We start from the raw sequence: 22057 nt of genomic DNA on the forward strand, positions 1-22057 counted from the left end.
CTTGAGGTCTAGCAACTTTTTTTGATGAAAGCCGAGTTTCATAGGAAATTGAATTTAAGCAGATAAGCATCCTCTTTCACCTTTTAATGAACAAAACTTTTTGAAATGCATATTAAATGTGCCACTTTGAGTGTTCAGCAGTTTGTAATTTTTCATTAGTATTATGTAGCTAGCTACCTGTGAAATGGTTTGCAGCATTTAATTTCTTCCACTCTGTTTCATCCTTATTTGCTGCGTCTTTGTTTCAGCAAATTACTCAATTATCTGGTGTTATTTTTCCTTGCTGAATCTTATATTCCCATGGGTCATTGTTTCTAAACTTAAAAATTTGGAAAGCTGTCATTTGCTGTCAGCAGCTACAGAGGCTACAATATGATATGCAGAGGTATAGCACAATCTTTGTATTTCGGAAGAATCTCTGATACTGTCATCCAAATATTTTAAATGGAAACACAGCTGGTCACCAGTATCCTAGATTAGCTACTTAGTTACAGAAACATAATTTATGTGTCTGTCCCAGCTCTGCCTGCTGCCCACCTTAAGAGCCAGCCACCAGGTCAGGCAAAGGAGGTCTGCTCAACTTTCAATCAGGGCACAAGGAGGAGGATGTTTCCACCCCTCTGCCACCTGTGGACTTGTGACAGGTGTCCTGCTTCTGATTGTTGCAGGCTCACTTGCTGGCAAGAAGGGGGTTGAAACATCGTACTCTTTGCACCCCAATCAGAAGCTGAAAAGATCTCCTTCATCCAAACCAGCTGCTGACTCTTAACATGGGAGTTTATCACATGACTGAAATTGGACGTATAATCCAGTGTCATCCTGAACGCAATCATGTGTATTCACGTTATTGCGCGAAAGGTTACTACAAGTGATTGCTGGCAGTCCGAACGCACTCCAAACGCAATCATGCGTCAATCCACAGTTAAGTAAATTCGGTGAACTAGCGAAGTCACAAACCCTATTCCTAGGCAACTTCGCACTCAGTGTGCTGTTGTTTGGTGTGATGTGCATATCTCCTTTGGACCTGGTTCCCCACCCCCAATCCAGAAGGGGGGTTTTCCCATGAAGCCACACTGCAATTCTGCTTCAATTTTGCTTCCGCTTGTCCTGGGGGGGGGGGGGGGCTGCTGCCTGCTAATTAAGAGGCATGGACCGGGAGCTATTGGATAACTATTATATTCATGTTTTAATATGACAAGAGTGAATATATGTTCATTTTAACATGAATAGAGCATGTTCTTTCAACCATTCTTCCCGCCCCCCCCACCTCTTTTGTAAATTGTGGGGTTCCTTGGTTCCTCTCTCTCACTCACCTAAATATGCTATGCTCCAGTCATCTGGAGTCTCACTGAGCATGCACAAGGAGGCCAATTCACAATTAAGAACCCACCGATGTGATGGCTTACTTGGCACAGAATCTGGGTCGCGTTCGGGGAGGCCATTACAGCGAATTTAAGGTGTGATACATAATCACGTAATTGCGTGAATTTTCAAATTGACCTTGCTATCTTCTCTTTCAAAATTGAGAGCCTCCCGTCCCGTGTGATATTCTCCATGAACTGGATTAATATTTACATAGGTTTCCAGTGAGACCACATAATTACTAAATACAGACCAGTTACGGGTCTGTTACTCTAGGTTACAAACCTGTAACAGCAACACTCACTGAATACCAGCCATTAAATTCAAACCTATTCTGTGTTACTGACAGTAGAACACCTGTAGTAGTCCCCCCTGCCCAGCCTCCCAGAGTGAAAAGACTTAATCCAAACCAGCTAGTATTTGAGAAATGCAGACACATCCCTGTTTGGAGAAAGCATCAAGGGAGGGAAAACACTACAACATCTAGCCATATTTGGGGGTTTTCCACATTTAAATGTCTCCAGGAAAATTCAAGGTTGAGCTAAATAACAGATTCTGGCCACTATCCCACATGCTTTGGTCACTTCCAGGCTGGAAGTGCAAAGTGTTCAGATGTAGCTGCTGGTGAAAAATGGTAACTTGAAGAGAATTGCTGGAGCTCCAGGGTTTGGAGTATTTGACTTCATCATGTCCATATCAAAGTATTGGTCAGCACCTTCAAATCCTTTAATGGTCTGAGGCCAGGGTGTTTAAACGACTGTTTTCTTCAGCATCATGCTTCATACCCAGCTGTCATTCTAGGTCAAATATACAGCTTGGGGACTGGGGATAGGCTGGACCTTTGGGCTTGCAGGCCCAGACTCTGAAGTCTCTCCCAAAAAGATCTGTCCTGCACTTTAATGAAAACAACAAGCTGCATAGCAAGTACATTTCTATACCACTTATCACTGAACTAGCACTCCCAGAGTGGTTTACAATGTGTAAGCCAATTGCCCCCAACAAGCTGGCTACTCATTTTACTGACCTACAAAAGGATGGAATACTGTGTTTTCAAGGTGCTTTTGGTTCTGAACTTTCAGTTAAACTGATCAAATATATGTGATAGCAGTGAAAATACCAGAGTGGCAGGAAGGTTGTCCTGCTAGCGACTGGCTCTTACGCAAACCAGCAGATTTCAAAACTGGGAAAACATATCACCACCAATTTGAAAAGAACAACAAGTAACAGCAGCAACAACAAAATACTTATGTTACTTTGAAACAGAATCAGAAGATCAGCTGGGGAGCTACTATTCTGGAGACCAGGGTTCAATTTGCAGCTTGGCTATGAAACCCACTGGGTAAGTCACATGCTCTCAGCCTCAGAGAAAGGCAAAGGCAAACCTCTTCTGAACAAATCTTGCCAAGAAAACCCCATGATAGCTTAGCCTTAGGTTTGCCATAATCTGGAAACAACTTGAAGGCACACAACAACAAATCTACTCTGAGTTTTAGAGAGCAATCCAAGGTGAAGAATATTTGCACTAAAACCCAGAGTAGATCCAGTAGCCCACTGACCTGGAAGCTACCAGCTGCCACTGACCACTACGGTAACAAATACACAGCAATAGATACTTTGGCCCCATACAGACAGGCCAAAATAAAGCTGATTCAGGTCACTTTGGAGATACGCTGTTTCAGTGGTGCATGCATCCTAAGAGTCCGGAAGCCACGCCAAAGCCACGATCCAGTCCTAAGGAGTGCAGCTTTGGCGCAGCTTCTGGACTCTTAGGATCATGCATAATTTAAACAGCATACCTCCAAAGTGACCCAAAGCAGCTTTATTTTGGCAGTTTGTATGGGGCCTTTAAGACCCTTCTCAGGTGTTTCTGGGAGTTTCCGAGAACTCTCTGGAACATGCACAACCATAGGAAACATCTGGATTTTCATCCCCACAGAAGTACAGAGGCAAGACAGAGAACAATGCAAGTGGAAATGAGATCAACAAGCATTGATCTAGTACTTACCAATCCTTCCCCTTTTTTCTTGCCTCCTCCCCCCCCCCATCTTGTGCCCTACCTATTCTTCCAGAGCTGTGTGTGGCATCCTCCTGGTGTGAGAGTCAATCCCAGGCTGGCTTGCAGAGCCACCTGGAGGTGGCTTTTTGACCCACATGTCTGGCTTCCATCAGTCAGAGAGCTCTGGGTTCTGTCATGGGAGGCTGGAGAAGCAGGTGCCTGAAAGTATGCTATTTTTAGGCAGATGGATGATGGGTGTAAGGATATACAGTATACTATAGCCAGAGCAGAACTGTATTGAGAAACCTGTGAGAATGGTTTTTCTTGTGAGACAGAGAAACAGAGACTGAGACTTAGCTAGAAAGTCTACTCTGCTTATTAGACTTTACTAGCCAGTACTACCAAAAGCTTACATGTTCCAGTTGTGTTACTGGGGCAGAATGGAGCCAGTAAATGAGGTGAGAATATTGCTCAAACTCATTCTAGTTAATAATCCATAGCATTTATACACACACTGTGTCTTGTGTTTTAAGAACTGCCCTCTAGGATTATTGGATTACAGTCCAGAGGTCTGTCATGTAAATCTCCATGTTGTGATCTGGCTACCCTATTTGTTCATATACCCTAGTATGCCCCTCCAATTCACAATTCATTGCAATAGAACCCTCCCATAGGATATACTAAATTGCACAAGGGATGTGCCCCCAGGGACTTGTGTACATGGGAACTAAATCCTAGAAGACACCACACTGCCTATTATGTACTATAGGTTGCTTGTAATTCCTTCTGGATCTTCATGTAGTAACTAAATCCAGCGTAAGATTAAGACTAAGTAAACTCTTCTAACCATAAGACCTATTAATTAATGGAAGAGATTCTACAGCTGAATATGCTCTCTGAATTTAAAACAGCATTAATGACCAATATGTATCCAGATGATTTTTAAATTGTGAATTTTAAACTGTGGGTTGATTGTTTTGACATGTGCAGGTCTTATTTGTCCTTTTAAATTGATGTTATGTGTTTTAATTGGTTTGTGTGTTTTTAAATGAAGTTATGTTTGTGAAAGATGTTATACGTTATGTGTTGTGTGTTGATCTGTTGCTGTTCCCCTACCTAGATCCATGGGGAGAGGCATGTAAGAAATGAAAATTATTATTATTAAAAATGCTTAAACCAAAATGATGATCAAAAGCTGAAGAGATCATGGGTTAATCCTATTTATTAAAAGTATTTTAATCTGAATTGTAAATTTAAAAAGAAGCTCAGGGCAAATACTGAGACATACGTCTACTCAGAAATACATTCCACTGGGTTTGGTAGGATTTACTCTCTGTTAAGTGTATCTAGAGGACTGAAGACATGATGAGGAATAACTAATATTTGGCACTGCAGAAGTGAATAGAGTTCATGATTTCTTGGAAGTCTGATGCCAGAGTGAAGTGACCTAAGACAGTGTACTATGTTCAGAGAACCATAAAGTAGAATAAAGTAACTAGTCTTTGAAGCATCACTACATTCTTTGTTGTTTTTGTACTATAGTGTTTTCAGGTGAAGCTTTTAATGTGCAAAAACAATGTTGTGTTTGCACAATTTTTAGGAACTTTCAGATAATATCATTAACCAGCTATTACAGTCCTATGTAGAATAACATGGAAAACTCTTTGAAAGTTTGTATAGGAAAATCTGGACAGTGAGAGATGTTGTCTGTGGAAAAGTTGGATGACATGCTGCAAATTCCCCCTTCTTTCTCTAGTGCTTACTGTAAGAAGACCCTCCCTTTATCCACCATCTTGAGAGAGAGAAAGGCAAGGCAGCTCCATCAGGCTTTGTCTGAAAAGAAGAAAAGTCCTTTTTCTATCCAGCATCTGGAAGGAGAGAAAGCAAGCCAGATCCAACTGGCCTCCAAGGGAGAGCAGATCTGCTGGATTTCCCCCCTTCCCCACTGCCATTCCCTTCTCCTTTTGTGTCATGTCTTTTTTTTTTAAGATTGTAAGCCTGAGGGCAGGGAAATGTCTAATTAACAAATTGTAAGCCGCTGTGATAGCCTTGGCTGAAGAGCGGGATATAAATAAATAAGTATTGTAAGTATTATTATAAGTTTCCAGTTCCAGAATCAACTAAATTGATTCAAGGGAAAATTCTATCAAGTTTTCTAGCCAAGTTGCAGAGCTGATTAAATCTGATTGTAAAAATGACTTCAAGTAGACTGTCTGATTTGAGTTGGTGTTAACAAATTAGACTGGCAATGGGGCATTTTCAGGTACAGTTTATGGAACCTTACAGCTTGATTGTTAACCATTTGCACTTGGTTGTAAAATTCAAAGACATTGCTGTGTTAGTCTGTAAAATCAGTATGGAAAGAGATCTTGTAGCTCTTTTGAGACTAGGGACGCAAACACACGGGCAAAATGAAGTGACTTCATTGGGGGTGTGCCATTTACATGACACATGTCTTCAATGGGCTGAAGCCAATTCCGTGCCAAACAAGAAGACGTGGGCCAAAAAGGAGTGAATAGAATTGTTCCTTTTAGTGGCCTGGTTCAGGACAGCTGCTGCGGCCCAGATTGCCAGGGTCCCAGAGCTAACAGTGCCAGCAGGATCCTTTTGGCCTGCCTGCTTTGAGTCTAACTGAAAGAAAGAAGTTGGTAGCATGAGCATTTGTAGGCTTGAGCCTGCTTCCTCAGATGCATTTATTTGGTAGAGTGTTATCCACATTCTTTGGGAAACCCTGCAGTTTGTGGATGTACAAGAAATATTTAAAAATAAAAACCTAAATAAATAAGTAAATAAATCTCTATTACACACACACACACACACACACACACACACACACACACAGAGAGAGAGCTCAATGTCAATTGATCACGGTTAAAAACAACAGAGTGTCAAGTGACTGTCACTTCACCAAATGCATCTGAGGAAGTAGGCTCGTCTATGAAAGCTCATGCTACCAACTTCTTTCTTTCTGTTAGTTTCAAAGGTGCTACACAATCTCTTTCTATACTGTTTGGTTGTACGTCACAGTTACAATCCTCTTATGCAACAGACAATGCTTTTAAATATTTGCTTTTTATTTTATTTTTGCAGTTGCACTGCCTCAAAAAGTACAAATACAGACACACCCGGAAACAACCAAAAAACACACTACGTATACAAAATATCAGGAGAAGCTTTTTGTGAGTTTTTCGGGCTATGTGGCCATGTTCTAGCAGTTTCTTTCTGACGTTTCGCCAGCATCTGTGGCTGGCATCTTCAGAGAACCAGATGCCAGCCACGGATGCTGGCGAAACGTCAGAAAGAAACTCTGCTAGAACATGGCCACATAGCCCGAAAAACCCACAAAAAACTATGGATGCCAGCCATGAAAGCCTTCGACTTTATACCAGGAGAAGGCTGTTTTTTTGTGAACAGCCTTTTCCTGATATTTTGTATCTGTACTCTGTTTTTTGGTTGTTTGTGGGTGTGTCTGTATTTGTAGTTTTTGAGGCAATGTTTTTTGTGAACAGTGAGGGGCAGAGAAACGGGAAGGGACAACACTGCTCATCAGTGTTGTCCATGACGTTAGGTAAAGTGAGGCAGTAGATTTGGGGCATAATATAAAGGTAGCAAAGTTTTGGTTATTTAATTTGTTACAGTTAATATGGACGTGCAGCAAACAATGGATAAACTTTCTTTTCTCCTTCAGGTTCCAAAATGTCTTGGCTAGTTTGGGATACCATGTATCTTGAGTGGGGGCGGGCAATGAACCATTTGCTGCTCTGCCTCAAGAAGCAAAGTGTCTTAGGACAAGTGTGTTGTCCACATAGCTAGAAGACATAATGACTACAGATGTGATTGGAACATAGTGAGATGCATACACTTACACAAATGCTGGAGCCCAGCAATATGATAATCAGTTGCGATTCCACTTATAGCTAAGAGTAATGCTAAAGAGCCTTGCTTGGTGGCACTAGGATCCTTTCATCTGGACAGACAGTCCATTCGAGAACCCCTTGTTAGGTAAATAGCTCAAGGATGTAGGGTTGATAATGGTGCTTAAATAAGGACATCATTCTTATATACTTCTCATATTGAAAAATAGCCTTGGATGTCTGTGAACCCAGTTATACGTATTAGAAATGTGTTCCAAGACAAGAACAGCAAACTCTAGGGAAGTCTCAGTACACATGTATGTAGGATCAGAATTACTTCTGAACCCCATTTAAAACAAAGGAGTTCTGTGCACACTACCAGGCCTCAAGAACATCAGCCAATATGGTCAGGGAGAATATTGTTTTGCAGACCTCAATATGATGACGCATTAAGCTCAGACTGTGAAAACAGAACCTGTCTGTTAATCCTCCAAGAGATAAAATTTCCACGTCACTTAGTGCAAGTCCATTCACTCTGCCCTCCTGTTGCTGTCATTTCAGAAGAACAGGGAAATATCCCCAAAATACAGCATAAGGGAAACAGCCACAATCTTAATAAGGCAAAAGAAGTCTTTTGAGGGGGCTTAGGTTTTTGACAAGTCAAAATATATACCATCTTTTCACCAAAGCCCACATGAAAAGTGCTCTGGTGAATAGTTTTGATATTTGGACATTGATGAAATCATCCCAAAAGTGCCAACACTTGTGTGTTCCAAGCCACTGCTGGGTCTACTAGCGAGATGTTGTAAAAGTCCAAGTGGCCTCTTCCTGCTTCCCATTTTGGGCATGCTTACCAAAGGAACAAGGAATCACTTCTTTTTCACCCCATGAATGTGATGTTTATCATGGAAATACTGTGAAAAGAAAAACCAGAAATAAAAGGAGGTATATCTATTTCAGTCAGGGCTGGGGAATGTGTGGCCCATCAGATATTGCTGGTTACCATTGACTATGAAGGCTAAGGCTGATGGGAGCTGCAATCCAACAACATTTGGAGGGTGGCATGGTTTCCAACTCTTGACCTAATACAAAGTGTCTGTTGCTGTTCTTGGAGAAAGTTATAATCCCTGTTTATGTGAAAGATATTCAGTATAGTGTGTGTTTACTTACAAGAGAAATTGGCCTGAACCCAGTAGGGTAATGGTCAACTTTATGCATTAAGCGGTGGTAAAAATCTGTTAAAAAAATAGGTGGGATGCCAATGTTGTTATTGTATAATTACTCCCTGTGACAATGAACAGCTCTATCCCCAAATACTATGGTTGCACATATTCTAGGCAACCTACTGAACACTGCCTGATAGGAGCCTCCCATTATCACACTTCGTATCAGCTACTCCAAGAAATCTGTGCACTCCGCTGGCACCATTCATAATTTAAAAGGAACTCAAGGCCCAGGAATGGCTTCCAGACTGCTGGGATTTCTCTACCACTTGGAAGCCATGGCATTTATGCTGATCCAATGGCAGGAAATAAGCAAAGGAAAATAAAGGAAACTATCCTACAGATTCTACCTAGTCACAAGGATATGTCCATGTTTGTTTTGGTTTGGGTACTAGTGAGACCAGTGGTCTTTTGCTGCAGGAATTGTTATCTTCATCCCTTCAGCTTTGTGAAAATTCAGAAAACAAAGGCAGCCTGGCGTAGTGATAGCCCCGGCGATACTAACGCCCCAGTGAAAATGTGGCACAGGAAATTCTCAAATCAGTGGTCATGATAGTGAGGAGATTATGGGAATTGTCATCTAAAAACATAACTGTCATCCTCTGGCCTGCGAGGGAGTTGACCAGGCAGGCCCAGCTCCATCAGGGCTAGCCTAGAAGAAGAGACTCCTCCCTCCATTACTGCCATCCTCCGGCCTATGAGGGAGTTGACCAGGCAGGCCCAGCTCCATCAGGGCTAGCCTGGAAGAAGAGACTCCTCCCTCCATAACTGTCATCTTCCGGCCTATGAGGGAGTTGACTAGGCAGGCCCAGCTCCATCAGGGCTAGCCTGAAGAAAGACGCTCCTGTCAGGACCATGGTAAACAGGTCTGATAAAATGACATGGATGTGGCCACTAGGGGAAGCTGTTGTGGATGTTATTTACAGCTCTAGTGGCAGTTATATGTGTCAGCATTTAAACAGTGCATCATTGGAATGTTGATGCAACTGTCAACTGTCGTTCTCAACTGTCACTGAGGGAGAGTGAGACAGTTGGTCCCTCAGAGAGAGAGTTTCAGTTATGACAGTTGGTGTTACAGTAACTGCCTCTCTGTTTTGTTGTTATGGTTGTTTGGTTGGCAAAGTAACTTATTTATTAAAGTAACTTATTTATTAAAGCCCTCATATAGAGTGAAGGCTTGAAGTGCTCTTGTCGTTATTTCTCAAGCCGGGAGCTTAAGGTCGTTTGCAGTGGTGAAGGAATATTTTCCTTCTTGGCTTGAATACCTTTGCAGACATCTCTTCAGATTCCTTCTCCCTGGCGTCCTGTCGACGTGGTTGAACTCTGCAGGTGGTCGTGGTGAACACAGCACGTCTTTCCATGCCCTAGCAGCTCCTCCCTCCTTAATTGTCATCTTTTGGCCTATGAGGGAGAGAATAGGCTGGCCTAGCTCCATCAGGCCTAGCCTGAAGAAGAAGAGCCCTCCCTCCGGTCCATCTGCCTTGGTCCAGGCCTCAGAGGGAGAGAAGAATGCTGAACCTGATCCCCTCCCCTCCTCACCATTCCCTTCCCCTTTTGTGTCGTATCTTTTAGATTGTAAGCCTGAGGGCAGGAAATCGTCTATTATCCCTTCTGTTTTAAGCTGTCCGGATTCCCAGTGATTGGGCGGCATATAAATAAATCCTATTACTGTATTATTATTATTATTATTATTATTATTATTATTTGAAGCTCTGATTCATCTGATCCCACACTTTTATCTCCAACTGTTGTTGTTGTGTGCCTTCAAGTCATGACTGACTTATGGTGACCTTAAAGCGAATATATCATGGGGTCCAACTGGTCTGCCATGTAATTTTCAAAAGCTTACAAATGAAGCCTGATGAAAATGGCCCCATTCTGATATTAATGGCCATGGATAGAACAATAACCCATGAATCTGGATAGTATTTTTTTAAAGCATTCCATAACAGTGGATTCCACAAAAAAGCCTGGAGCTAGGCATGATGTGGCTCCCCTGTGGCTTCTCTTCCATTCTCTTGTACACTTCAACAATGCAAGGGTTGTGCGGTATGATATAATCATCATACTCTTCAGTTTCCTTGCCCCTGCTCCATTATTGTAACTGATGTCTTTAGGCATGACAAAATCAGGAGTGTGATGAAGCTAGGCTGTATCTTTGTACTAGTATTACTGGACATTACGGGGCGAAGAGAAAGTTCTGTGTTTCATCTATCACTCCTACTAATAAAGAATTCAGCAAACAAATGTTACCACCGAGAAACATGAAGGAAGCATCCACATTCTTTAGGAAACTCTGCAGTTTTTGGATGTACAAAGTATCTTTTAAAATAAAAACCTACATAAATATTATAGAAACACACACATACAAACACAGAGCTCAATGTCAACTGATCATGGTTAACAACAGAATGTCAATTGACTGTCTGGAAAGAAAAATGGAATATTAAAGTTTGGTTTGATGTTGTGTTTTTTAAGGCCTGTTCTACATGCTTCATTGTTCCTGCTTCAGTAATACTTTCCACTTGGGACAAATGTTAGACTGAGAAAATAATTTACTTCCCCTTAGGGATCTTTTTGAAAAATTAATGTTAAACAGGATATTAATTTTAATAGCTCATGAAAAGTTGATATTACTTATACAGTACGCCCGCACCATACGCGGCCTTGAGCATATGTGCTTAAGCCGCAGCGCGCGCGCGGGGCGGAAGGGGCGGCATGTCCCATTCAATTTAATGGGCACGCACGCCCGTTGCACCCTGCGTGTGCCCGCGCCGCCGTGCCGCCGCGCACGAGCCCCATTGTTTCCAATGGGGCTCGAGCATAGGCGGAATTCGCCTTACGCGGAGGGATCTGGAATGGATCCCCCGCGTAAGGCGAGGACGGACTGTAATCATCTTAAAGATGAACAACTTCACACCTCAATTCCTAAATAACTCTCCAGTTAATGCCAAGAGTGGTTTGTTTGTTAGCTCTGTGTGACATGGAATGGCAGATACTAGGCAAGTATGGAACATCTATGGCTATTTCTCCTACATGTTGGTTACTGAAATCTACATTTCTTCAACCCTGCACCATTCCAATGTGCTGGACTATAAAAACCATCATCTGTTGTGACCAGGGATGATGGAGAGTTATTTTAGTCTTAGCACTGGGAAAGCACCAGGCTGGGGGAAGCTACTCTCAAGGCCACTGTCCGATATCTGTTGCCTCATGTCTTTCATTGAAAACATCATCATATTGACTTCACAAGATACAGTATTGTTAAACCTCATTTTATGGTACACAAGTAGAGCTTGATCCCCTGCATGTTTACCTCAATGTTCAGTGGTGCTTATTCAGATACAAGTGGTCCACAAGATTGCACCACTGGTCTCTTATGACAGAAAAGAGACACCTGTTACAGAGAATTCACACATTCACCTCACCAGCCTAGCAGCACTGAGGTAGAGATGGAATTGGTGGTATGGGACTTCTTGTCAGCCTTTTCTGTTAGGAAAAAAAAAAGCAGAGAACAAACACAGAAGCCTTTGTTAAACACACACACACACACACACACACACAAACGAAACTGTAAAGGTGCCTGAGAAAAGAAAAGCTTTTGAATCTGGTCAAGATGAGTAGACTGCACCATCACTCATCCTGAGAATGTAAGATGGCATATTCTCTTTTCCAGAATGTTCTCTCTACAAACAAACATCAGAGCTGCTCCAATTCTCTCTCTCTCTCTCTCTCTCTCTCACACACACACACACACACACACACACACAAAACATACACTTTCTCCCTCCCTTGACCTTGATTGCTCAAGAAAAAGGATGTGGGGAAAGGAGGAGAAGCTGCTCTCTTGTTAAGACACAAAGGGATTAGCCCCTAGTGCGTTAATGGCACACACTCCATGGTTCATTTGGCATGAACCTTGAAGCTACAACCCAACACAGCAGGGGCTTCAGTGTTTGGCAGGGGATGGGAATGTGTGCGGCAGGAACTGACGTGATGCCAACACAGGGCTTGTTTTGTCAGTATCCACTCCATGCCCCACTTGGGATCAAATGTCTTTGGCTAGCCTTAGGGAAGACTCATCATTAGATCCATCACTTATATGTACTTTTGCCAGGTATCCCATGACACTCATTTCTGTCCTTGTCCCCCACCTGCCCTCACAACGCTGCAACTGCCTCTCAGTTCTGATCTTCATGACCCTTTAATGCCTTGGCTGCTTGTTTTGCGGTAGAAAAGGAACAGACTAAATCACAGTGGTAATAGGAAGTATCTGATTAGCTGGGACACTTCTCTGATGTCGCAAATAGTGAGGTAATCAGATTTACCCAGTGCTTTTCTTGTATTCCATGCTGAACTGCTCTGCATGCTCAGAGGTACAGAAACAAGGTTGATTAGAGAGAGAAAGAAAATAAAAGGCAATAGAAAACTTTATAAGGATTTTCACCATAATGTAAAATGGCATTAGGCCTAAACTAGCAGTTTGGGACTGGGTGAGCTCTATTTTATTTTAACAGCTCTTCCCCATGAGGTTTGCCACAGCCCCTCTGCTATACTGAAAGGTAATGAGAGAGAGAAAGAGCATGGAAAAGGCATCTTCAGAATTACTGATCAGCTACCCTCTCATACTATAAAAAGACTACAAGAAGCTGCCTGGCCCTGTGAGATGAACAAGAACAGCAGAACATAAGGAGAGCTCCATTAGACCAGACCAACAGTCTATCTGGACCAGTATTTTCTTCATGGGAAGCCCACAAAGAGAGCCTGAAAATATTGCCCTCCTACAAGTTCCCCAGCAAGTGGTATAAATAACCTTTTTGCTTCCATGCTGAGCAGTGGCTGATTGCTATTCTTGTTGTGTGCCTTCAAGACATTTCTGATGTATGGAGACCCTAAAGTCATTTTCTTGGCAAGATTTGTTCAGAGCAGGTTGGCCGTTGTCTTTCTCTGGGGCTGAGAGAGTGTGACTCACCCAAGATCACCCAGTGGATTTCCATGGCTGAGCAGTGATTCAAACCCTGGTCTCCAGATTCCTAGCCCAACACTCAAACTACTAAGCCATGCTTAGTAGTTGATAGCTTTCATGAATTTGTTTAAAGCACAAGGATCTTGTAGCAGCTTAGAGACGAAGAGGCTGTAAAGACTGCCCCTGAAGGGACAGCCTGCAGCCAACTCCATCTTCGCCAGATCGCAGCAACTGCACACTGCAGCCCTAATCTGGCCTTTCCAGGTTGGGTTGCCATAAGTCAGGACCTCCAAATCGAAACAAATGTAGGACAAATGTAGGACAACATTTTTTCTCCAAATGTAGGACACAGTTTTAATAAATGGAGGACACGCGAAAAAAATTGATGATTTTTTTTAAATGTTAATATAAATGCATGTTTCTTAGCCATGATCCAAATGGAGGACATTTTGAAATTTGATAGAAGAGGACATATCCTGGAAAAGGAGGAGGATGTCTGGTCACCTTGTCTCTGGTCCAAAATACACTGCAGAAATAAAACATAGCTGGACTGAAATGCCCAGAGTTCCTCACCAAAGCTGCATCCACACTGAGGAAAGAATCCAGTTCGAGAGTGACTTAACTGTCCTGGGTTAGTGCTGGAGAATGCTGGGAATTGTAGTACACTGTGGCCCCAGAGCTATCTCTGACAGGGAGTCACATAACCCTCCAAATGTAGTTGAACTGCAGTGCCCAGAATGCCTCACCAGGTGCATCCACACTGAGGAAATGGTCCAGTTTGAGACTGCTCAGTGCTGGGGAATCCTGGGAATTATAGTCTATTGTAGCCTCAGAGTCTCTGACAGAGAAGTCTCAATGTCTCCCAAACACTAGCATTCCCAGGATTCCCTACCATTGAGTTAAAGCAGTCTCAAAGTGGGTTATTACTCCTGCAGTGTGTGAGAGAGATAGAAAGGCTAGGGACTGGATTCATTCATTAACTCACAAAAGGAGGATATCTGTGTCCAAAACACACTGCTTTGACTGCCAGGGCTCAGTGCTATGGAATCCTGGGAATTGTAGTTTATTGTGGCACCAGAGCTCTCTGACAGAGAAAGGCAAATGCCTCACAGACACCAGAATTCCAGAGCATTGAGCCCTGGCAGTCAAAGTTAGAAAAAATACACAGGGGCAAAATAAATATTAAAAATGGCCACGCACCTCCTCCTCTTCCTCATCATCCTAGCCTCGGTGCCAAAGGAAATGGCCCCGGTCCACGTGGGGACCAAACAGAGGAGGAGCTCCTCTTCCTGAGTCTGGCAACCTCCTGTTGTTCTTCCTCCAAGACTAGACCTCAGCCCTGGCTTACCCCCAACATTAAGTTTCTCCGGTCCTGCTCTAGAGCGGCCGAACGTCTTTGGAGAAAGTCCAAAGAGTGGGCTGATTTTATCCATTTCAAATTTGTTCTTTCGTCCTTCTCACGCGCCCTCTCTATGGCTAAACAGAATTATTACAAATCATTGATCTCTGCCAATGAGAGGTGCCCGCAGCGTTTGTTCTCCTCCTTCAATACTTTGCTTAAACCTCCCTCTCCTCCTGTCTCTTCATCTTTCTCTCCTAATGACTTTGCTAACTATTTCATCTCTAAGATTACCACTATTCGCTCTGAGATAGTCCCTCCTGATTCTTCTTCTGCTCTTAATCTTCTATCGCCTTCGCCTAACAAATTTTCTGTCTTTCCTCCTGCCTCTTTGGATGAACTCTCTACACTTCTGAACTCTTCCAAACCTGCTACCTGTCCTCTTGATCCTATTCCTACTCGTCTTCTAATCTCTATAGCTCCCTCCTTTCTGCCCTCGCTCCTCCATATCTTCAATCTCTCTCTCTCTACAGGCTCCTTCCCGTCGGACTTCAAACATGCTCTCATTTCCCCAATTCTGAAAAAACCTTCTCTTGACCCCACCTCTTTGTCTAGCTATCGTCCGATTTCTCTTCTCCCCTTTCTTTCTAAGGTTCTGGAACGGGTTGTCTATTCGCGCTGTCTTGAGTTTCTTGAAGCCAACTCCATTCTCGATCCCTTTCAGTCTGGTTTCCGCCCAAGGCATTCTACAGAGACAGCTCTCACTAAGATCTCGAATGACCTTTTACAGGCCAAGGCTAATGGCCTTTACTCTGTTCTCATTCTTCTCGATTTGTCTGCAGCCTTTGACACTGTTGATCACTGTCTCCTAATTGACATACTCTCTGACCTTGGGTTCTCAGACTCTGTTCTTGACTGGTTTAGATCTTACTTGTCTGGCAGATCTTTTGCTGTAGTTGCAGGGGGTCAGACTTCTTCTCCTGTTCCCTTATCTGTTGGAGTTCCCCAGGGCTCTGTTCTGGGTCCCCTTCTGTTTTCTCTCTACACACTGTCCTTAGGAAAACTCATCAGCTCTTTTGGTTTTTCCTACCATCTGTATGCCGATGACACCCAGCTGTATCTTTCTGCCCCTGACCTTTCTCCAAGGCTTGAACAGCAAGTCTCATCTTGCCTTACAGCTGTCTCGCAGTGGATGCGCCATCGGCGGTTGAAGCTCAACATGTCCAAGACGGAGCTTCTTGTCTTTCCTCCTAAGCCCAACCTTCAACACTCCTTTTCTGTCTCTGTGGACAACATCTCCATTCAACCAGTCCAGCAAGCCCGCAGTCTTGGTTTTATCTTTGACTCTTCTCTGTCGTGTATCCCTCAGATCCAGACCACAGCCAAGGCTTGTAGATTCTTTTTGTACAATATTGCCAAAATCCGACCATATCTCTCCGCCTCTACTGCCAAGATCCTGGTCCATGCCCTAGTGGTCTCACGACTCGATTACTGTAATGTCCTCCTGGCTGGGCTTCCTTTTTCTCACCTCCGGCCTTTAATCTCTGTCCAGCATTCAGCTGCACGCATTATCACTTCCACCCACCGCTCTGACCACATCTCTCCTGTGTTGGCATCCCTTCACTGGCTCCCTCTCCCTTTCCGCATTCAGTATAAGCTCCTGCTGTCGACATTCAAAGCCCTCCATGGACTGGCCCCTCCTTACTTATCAGACCTTCTTTCTCCTCACCTTCCCACCAGGGCCCTCCGTTCTGGTAGTCAAGGGTTCCTGTCTCAGCCCAGGATTTCCTCTGCCCCATCCCGGATTCGCCCCTTTTCACTTGCTGCCCCTCACTCCTGGAACCTTCTTCCTCCACAAGCAAGAGCCATCACTTCTTTAACCAGCTTCAAAACGGAGCTGAAAACCATCCTATTCAGAGAAGCCTTCCCAGGCATCGCATAATTGTCGCTTACTATCTGATGTTCTGTTGTTGGCTGTTTATCGATCCATTTCCTGTATTGCTATGTACTGTATATGTATTATCCTACTTGTGAGTATGTATTTTCCCTGGATAATGATTAACCTTCCATTTTGGAGCCAAGCCCTCCCTCCAGTCCATCTGCCTTGGTCCAGGCCTCGGAGGTAGAGAGGAACTGCTGGACCTCTTACCCTTTCCCGTCACCACTCCCTTCTCCTTCTGTGTCATGTCTTTTTAGATTGTAAGCCTGAGGGCAGGGAACCGTCTAACTAAAAAGATTGCATGTACAGCGCTGTGTAAATTTACAGCGCTTCATAAATAAAGGTTAATAATAATAATAAATAATAATAACAAGCCTTGAAGATAATTCCCCAAACGTTTGGCCAAAACTCACCAAATCCCCCCCATATCTCACCAAATATTCAGTCAAAATCCCTGAAAAGTCCCTGTAATGTTAATATGGCAATAAAACGTAGCCCCTATTGAATAAAAATAATTGGAACTTATTTCAACTCTCAAAATTACCATTAAAACCAACCACCAAAATCACACCAAAGGCTCTGAAAAGTACCCATTTTGGTGTGAAAGTCACCAGATTGGCAACACTGCGCGGCGGGGGCTGGGAGTCAAGGGGGAAACCATGCAGGGACGCCCCCTAGTGGTGAAAAACCAGGAATGTCCCGCCGGCAGGAGGGTTATGGCAACCCTATTTCCAGGGCACAAAAAGGAGACACAAAAAGCAGCTCCTTTTTGCACCCTGGAAGGGGTGTGATAGCTATGGTGCCGCGGCTTTAAGGTGCTCCTTTGGTGCTGTGCCATGTAAATGCAGCACCAGAGGACCGCTGTGATGCCATGCTTCATGTGAAGAGTTGTGCGGCATCACGCCGCCATGGGGGCAAAGTCGGGCTGTGCGTCATATTAATGCCATGCCCTGACTCCACTCTCAGGCCAGCCTTAATGGCCGGTTTGCACAGCCCCTGACTGAGTGAAAGAACTTGTAGCATAAGCTTTCATAGACTTGGTCTACTTCTTTAGATGCATGGAGCTGTATAAAGCAAGTTGGCAGTCATTATTATATGCTGCGGTAGCAAATTCATTAATTTAATTATGTGAAGGATTTCCTTTTGACTGCCCTAAATCTCCAACTCTTCAGCTTCATTGACTCAAAGTGAGAGAAATCCTCTTCTCTGGCCACTTTATATATACATCTGCCATATCTCTTTTTACTTTTCTGAGCTAAACAGGCCCAAACCATGTGAGCTTTTTTCACTGGGCAGTTGCCACAGAACCTTAACAGGGAAAACAACAACAGTGAGCCTGGTACCCTGTGACTGGACACAGAAAAGAACAGTGAAAGAGAGAGAAAAAGGGCAGCCCCATGAGATGATAAATGGAGGCCAATTAATTACACTTATTTTAAGTGAGAGGCACAAGTCCCTCAGAGGCATTCCTTTCTCTTCACTACTATTGCCACATGTTGGTATTGTACTAGAAATTAAAGTGGACATAAATAAACTGGGGGAAAGAAAACATTTAAATGAAAAAAGGAATGTCTTCTAGGGAATTGTGTCTTCTCACAAAACATCTCTTTCCACATATGCTTGTGGATTGAGGTATAAGGATAAATCAAATTAACAAGATGGTGACAGTGTAAGAACATGGAAAGGCAGCAACTTGATTGAAAATGTTTTCCACATGGGCCAGGTGGTCTCCTGGGTCAGGGGAGCTCTGAGGGAAAGATTAAAAGAACAGCAAAACCAACAGCTTCAATTAGGATGGAAATGAAACAGGTTTTTCTTTACTGTTTGTGTGAGGCAGGCAATGTGACTTAATACCACTAGAAACCCTAGAAACAACAGCGTTACAGACAGCGCCACACAACGTGGGTACTAAGAGGTGAGATTGTGATCACACTGCTTCTCATCTCTTTTCAATGGATTCAGTAGATTCAACAGATATAAATAAAACCATCCCATGTTATTATTATTTCAAATGTATCAGATGTGTCAGAGAAGTGCTAGGGGAAGAGAAAGCAACTAGTAATGCAGAATGTGGTTAGGGTGCTGAACTGGGACCTGCAAGAACCAGGTTCAAATCGCCACTGAGCCATTAAACTCACTGGGTGATCTTGTCATTCTCTCTCAGACTCACCTACTTCACAGTTACTTGTGATGAAAAAGTGCCAAGGAGAAGGGCCACATACTCTACCTTGAGCTCACTGGAGGAAAGGTGGTTTATAAAGCTAAGTTGAGATCCTGAATGGACTCCCTGAAGCAACATCTCAGGCTTGGCCAAATTGATCACCAACAATGGCCCACCCTGGCCTCGCACCGGGAGGCATGGAGACACACTATCCCCGATGCTGCAGCCTTTTTCGAAAGCTCATGCCGAGCAAGTCTCGAAGAGAAACGACAACGCAGAAAGAACCACAACTTGGAAATATCACCCAAGGAGACATTCTGCTGTGCTTTCTGCAACGGGACTTGTTTATCTCGGATTGGCCTTTTTAGTCAGCAATGCACTTGTAGAAAGCATGGGATGAGTCCTTCCTGAATCTTTGCTCACGCAGAAAAGCCAGAGAGAGTGAGATTCTACATCACATTTGTAACTACATAAACGTAGCTATGAACAGGGTTGCCAAAATGAAAACTGGAGAGGACTCCTGTAGCTTTAATTGTTTTTTAGAACAGCAAATTTCAGCAAGTGTTGCTTGTTACCTGGTTGTGTGACCAAACATACCTGCTGAAATTCCCTCTTCTACATAACCCTTAAAGGTACAGGAGCCCACTTTAATGATCACTCTGGCAACCCTAGCTAGAAATGATCTAAGGAACTAACCGTTGATTCCCCACCTTAAACTCTAAAGAGCTGCTCTGTGCAATGGAGGTCACAGTGTGGTCAACTGGGGCACTTCAGAATGATTTGGCTATTCCCCTCCTGCCGCGATCTATGGTGCAACATGGAGAAAAACCATGGCTTGAGTTGGGAAGGAACTGGCTGTATCGTCCTATGTGCCCCACTCGACTGCACCACAGACCCTCATTGCACAGATTGGCTCCCTAGAGTTTAAACTGGGATGTAGGGGGCATTTATGATTGTGGTAATAGTACCATGATCATAAATGTATTGCACAGCTGAATATGGAGCAGTTACAGATCCGTACCTCTAGGTTAGCAATTCATAACTGCAATGGAGAATGCCAATTAGATAAATAGACAGTATGCCCACTCCAGAAGATCAGTTGAGAAAGGGATTCTGTTTGGTTCTCATACTGGCAACTACATGGACCAGACTGTTACAGTCTATTTCATCTCAATCCTGATTTTTCTTTGCAATCAAAGGGCCTATTCCCACTATGAAATAGAGTGAACTGCCGATTGGTGTAAATGATCCTCATTCCCATTTGAAACTGGTTCCTGTCGCAATGTGATCAAGTCCTGTCATGATGAAGCGAGGCAAAGACAAAAAAACCAGTTTTCTAGAGAGTAGTTTCTATGTGGTTCTTTTCAGAAGAATCGATTCTGAAGCCAGTTCAACAAGTTGGAACAACAGATCAGAATCGATTCATTCTGGAGGCGAGGGACGAATGGCAGAGGGGTGTTTACCATCCCTCCTCAGGTTTTGACAGATCCACCATTCCCCACCCCCCTGGTCAGTGCTGCCTTTGTGCTTGCTGTGCAACCAATGAGTGTATGTATGAATGTTTGTTTTTTTAAATAAAATTCATAGAAAATTTGATTCATTGAAGTTGCAATTACTAGCAAAGACAAGTACAGTGGGCCCTTGGTATCCACTTGGTATCCATTGGTTCCAGGACACCCCATGAATATCAGAAAACGTGGATACTCAAGTCCTATTAAATACAATGGCATAATAAAATGGTGTCTTTTATATAAAAGGGGAAAATCAAGGCTTGCTTTTTGGGACTTATAGATTTTTAAAACATTTGCAAGCCATGGATGCTTGAATCCATGGATAAAATAATCCATGGGTAAGGAGGGCTGACTATTTGCAAAACCAATAAATCAAATTTTCGATGAATTCGTTTTTAAAAAAGACCCCTGCCACTCTTGGATTGCGCGATCCAGGGATGGCAGGGGTCTGGGAGGGACCCGCTTACGTCACTGATGATGCACAGATGATTGACATGCATTATGAAGCACTGCAAACTAGTGGGGACAACAATCGCACCAAAAAAAGCGATTACAGGGGGGTAATGAAAACATCGCTTTCATAGTGGGAATGAGGGACCATTTGGAATCAATTTATCAACACGGAGTGAATGCGAATTGCACTCCGATTTCAATGTAAGTGGGAATGAGCCCCAAGATACCCTCGAATCCTGAAGCATCTTTGAGATTAACAGAGAAAAATAAATTTCTAGTGCATGTTTTTATGGATTCCAGTCCCCTTAGTCAAGGAAAGCTTATGCTGAAAATGTATTTTTCTCTATTAGCTCAAAGGTGCTACAGGATTCCTTAATATCTTTTTAATGCTAAAATAGGCTAGCATGAATGTGTCTTTGAATTTTCTTCACATTGTTAGCTTTGCTTTGCTAATAATCAATAGCCCATGGGCACAGTTCTGAAGCTTTTTTTTGCCAAAGGGAGAGGTAAGCAGAAGTTGGAATGGCAGCTGCCCTTGCATAACCAGGGAGGTGTTTCTGAATGACAATTCTGTGCCCGCTTTGGCCAGGCTGTGAGTCAGTGGGCACGGCTGGCTCAAGAGAATTTGCTGCCTGAGGCAAAAGGCAAAATGGTCCCTCCCCCATTCCACTTTGTTCTTATGTGTTTTATGGTTACCCTAAAGTGAACGTATTATAGGGTTTTCTGGGGCTGAGAGTGTGTGACTCACCCAAAGCCACACACTGGGTTTCCATGGCCAAGCAGGGAACTGAACCCTGCTCTCCATAGTCGTAATCCAAAACTCAACCCACTACACCACACTGCCTCCCCCCCCCCCCCCCCCCAATTCTACTGCCAGGAGTTAATCACAACAGCAGGACAACAAAGCAGGCTGGGCGGCTCTGTTTTCTGAGACCTACCACAGTGCTGAAATAAAGGAGTTTGACACCGCTTTAACTGTCATGGCTCCACCCTCTGGAATCTGGGATTTGTAGTCTGGTGAGGTAGTCCACCTGATCTGTCAAACTACAAATCCTAGGGTGCTGTAGGACAAAGTCATGACAGCTGAAATGGTGTCAAGCTGTTTTTATTTCTGCAGTGTGGATACACTGTACGAGAGGGAAATGGCAGGGGTCCCAGAGAAATAGCTTTGAGTGAGGGGGACCAGGCTGCCACTGCTGCCTAAAGCAGCTGCCTTATACTGCCTCATGATAGATGGGGCTTGCCCTGTCAGC

At 43.5% G+C, this 22057-nt stretch overlaps 1 protein-coding gene across 3 annotated transcripts in view; it reads right to left on the reverse strand.

Annotated features, from left to right (window-relative positions):
• GCGR (glucagon receptor) overlaps positions 1 to 22057 on the reverse strand; it is a 52093-nt gene that overhangs the window by 21985 nt on the left and 8051 nt on the right. Inside the window, exon 1 of one of the 3 annotated variants that reach the window (XM_089538403.1) lies at positions 11752 to 11770. The exons of the other annotated variants lie outside the window; for them this stretch is intronic. The gene's annotated coding sequence lies outside the window, so the exon portion shown is untranslated. Of the gene's footprint in view, positions 1 to 11751; positions 11771 to 22057 lie in introns of those variants that run through there. 3 annotated transcript variants of the gene reach the window in all.

This window comes from Sceloporus occidentalis, unplaced genomic scaffold, assembly GCF_023333645.1.
Source record: "Sceloporus occidentalis isolate IW3139 unplaced genomic scaffold, rSceOcc1.0.p SCAF_1, whole genome shotgun sequence".
In the NCBI taxonomy this organism is placed as follows: Eukaryota; Metazoa; Chordata; class Lepidosauria; order Squamata; family Phrynosomatidae; genus Sceloporus; species Sceloporus occidentalis.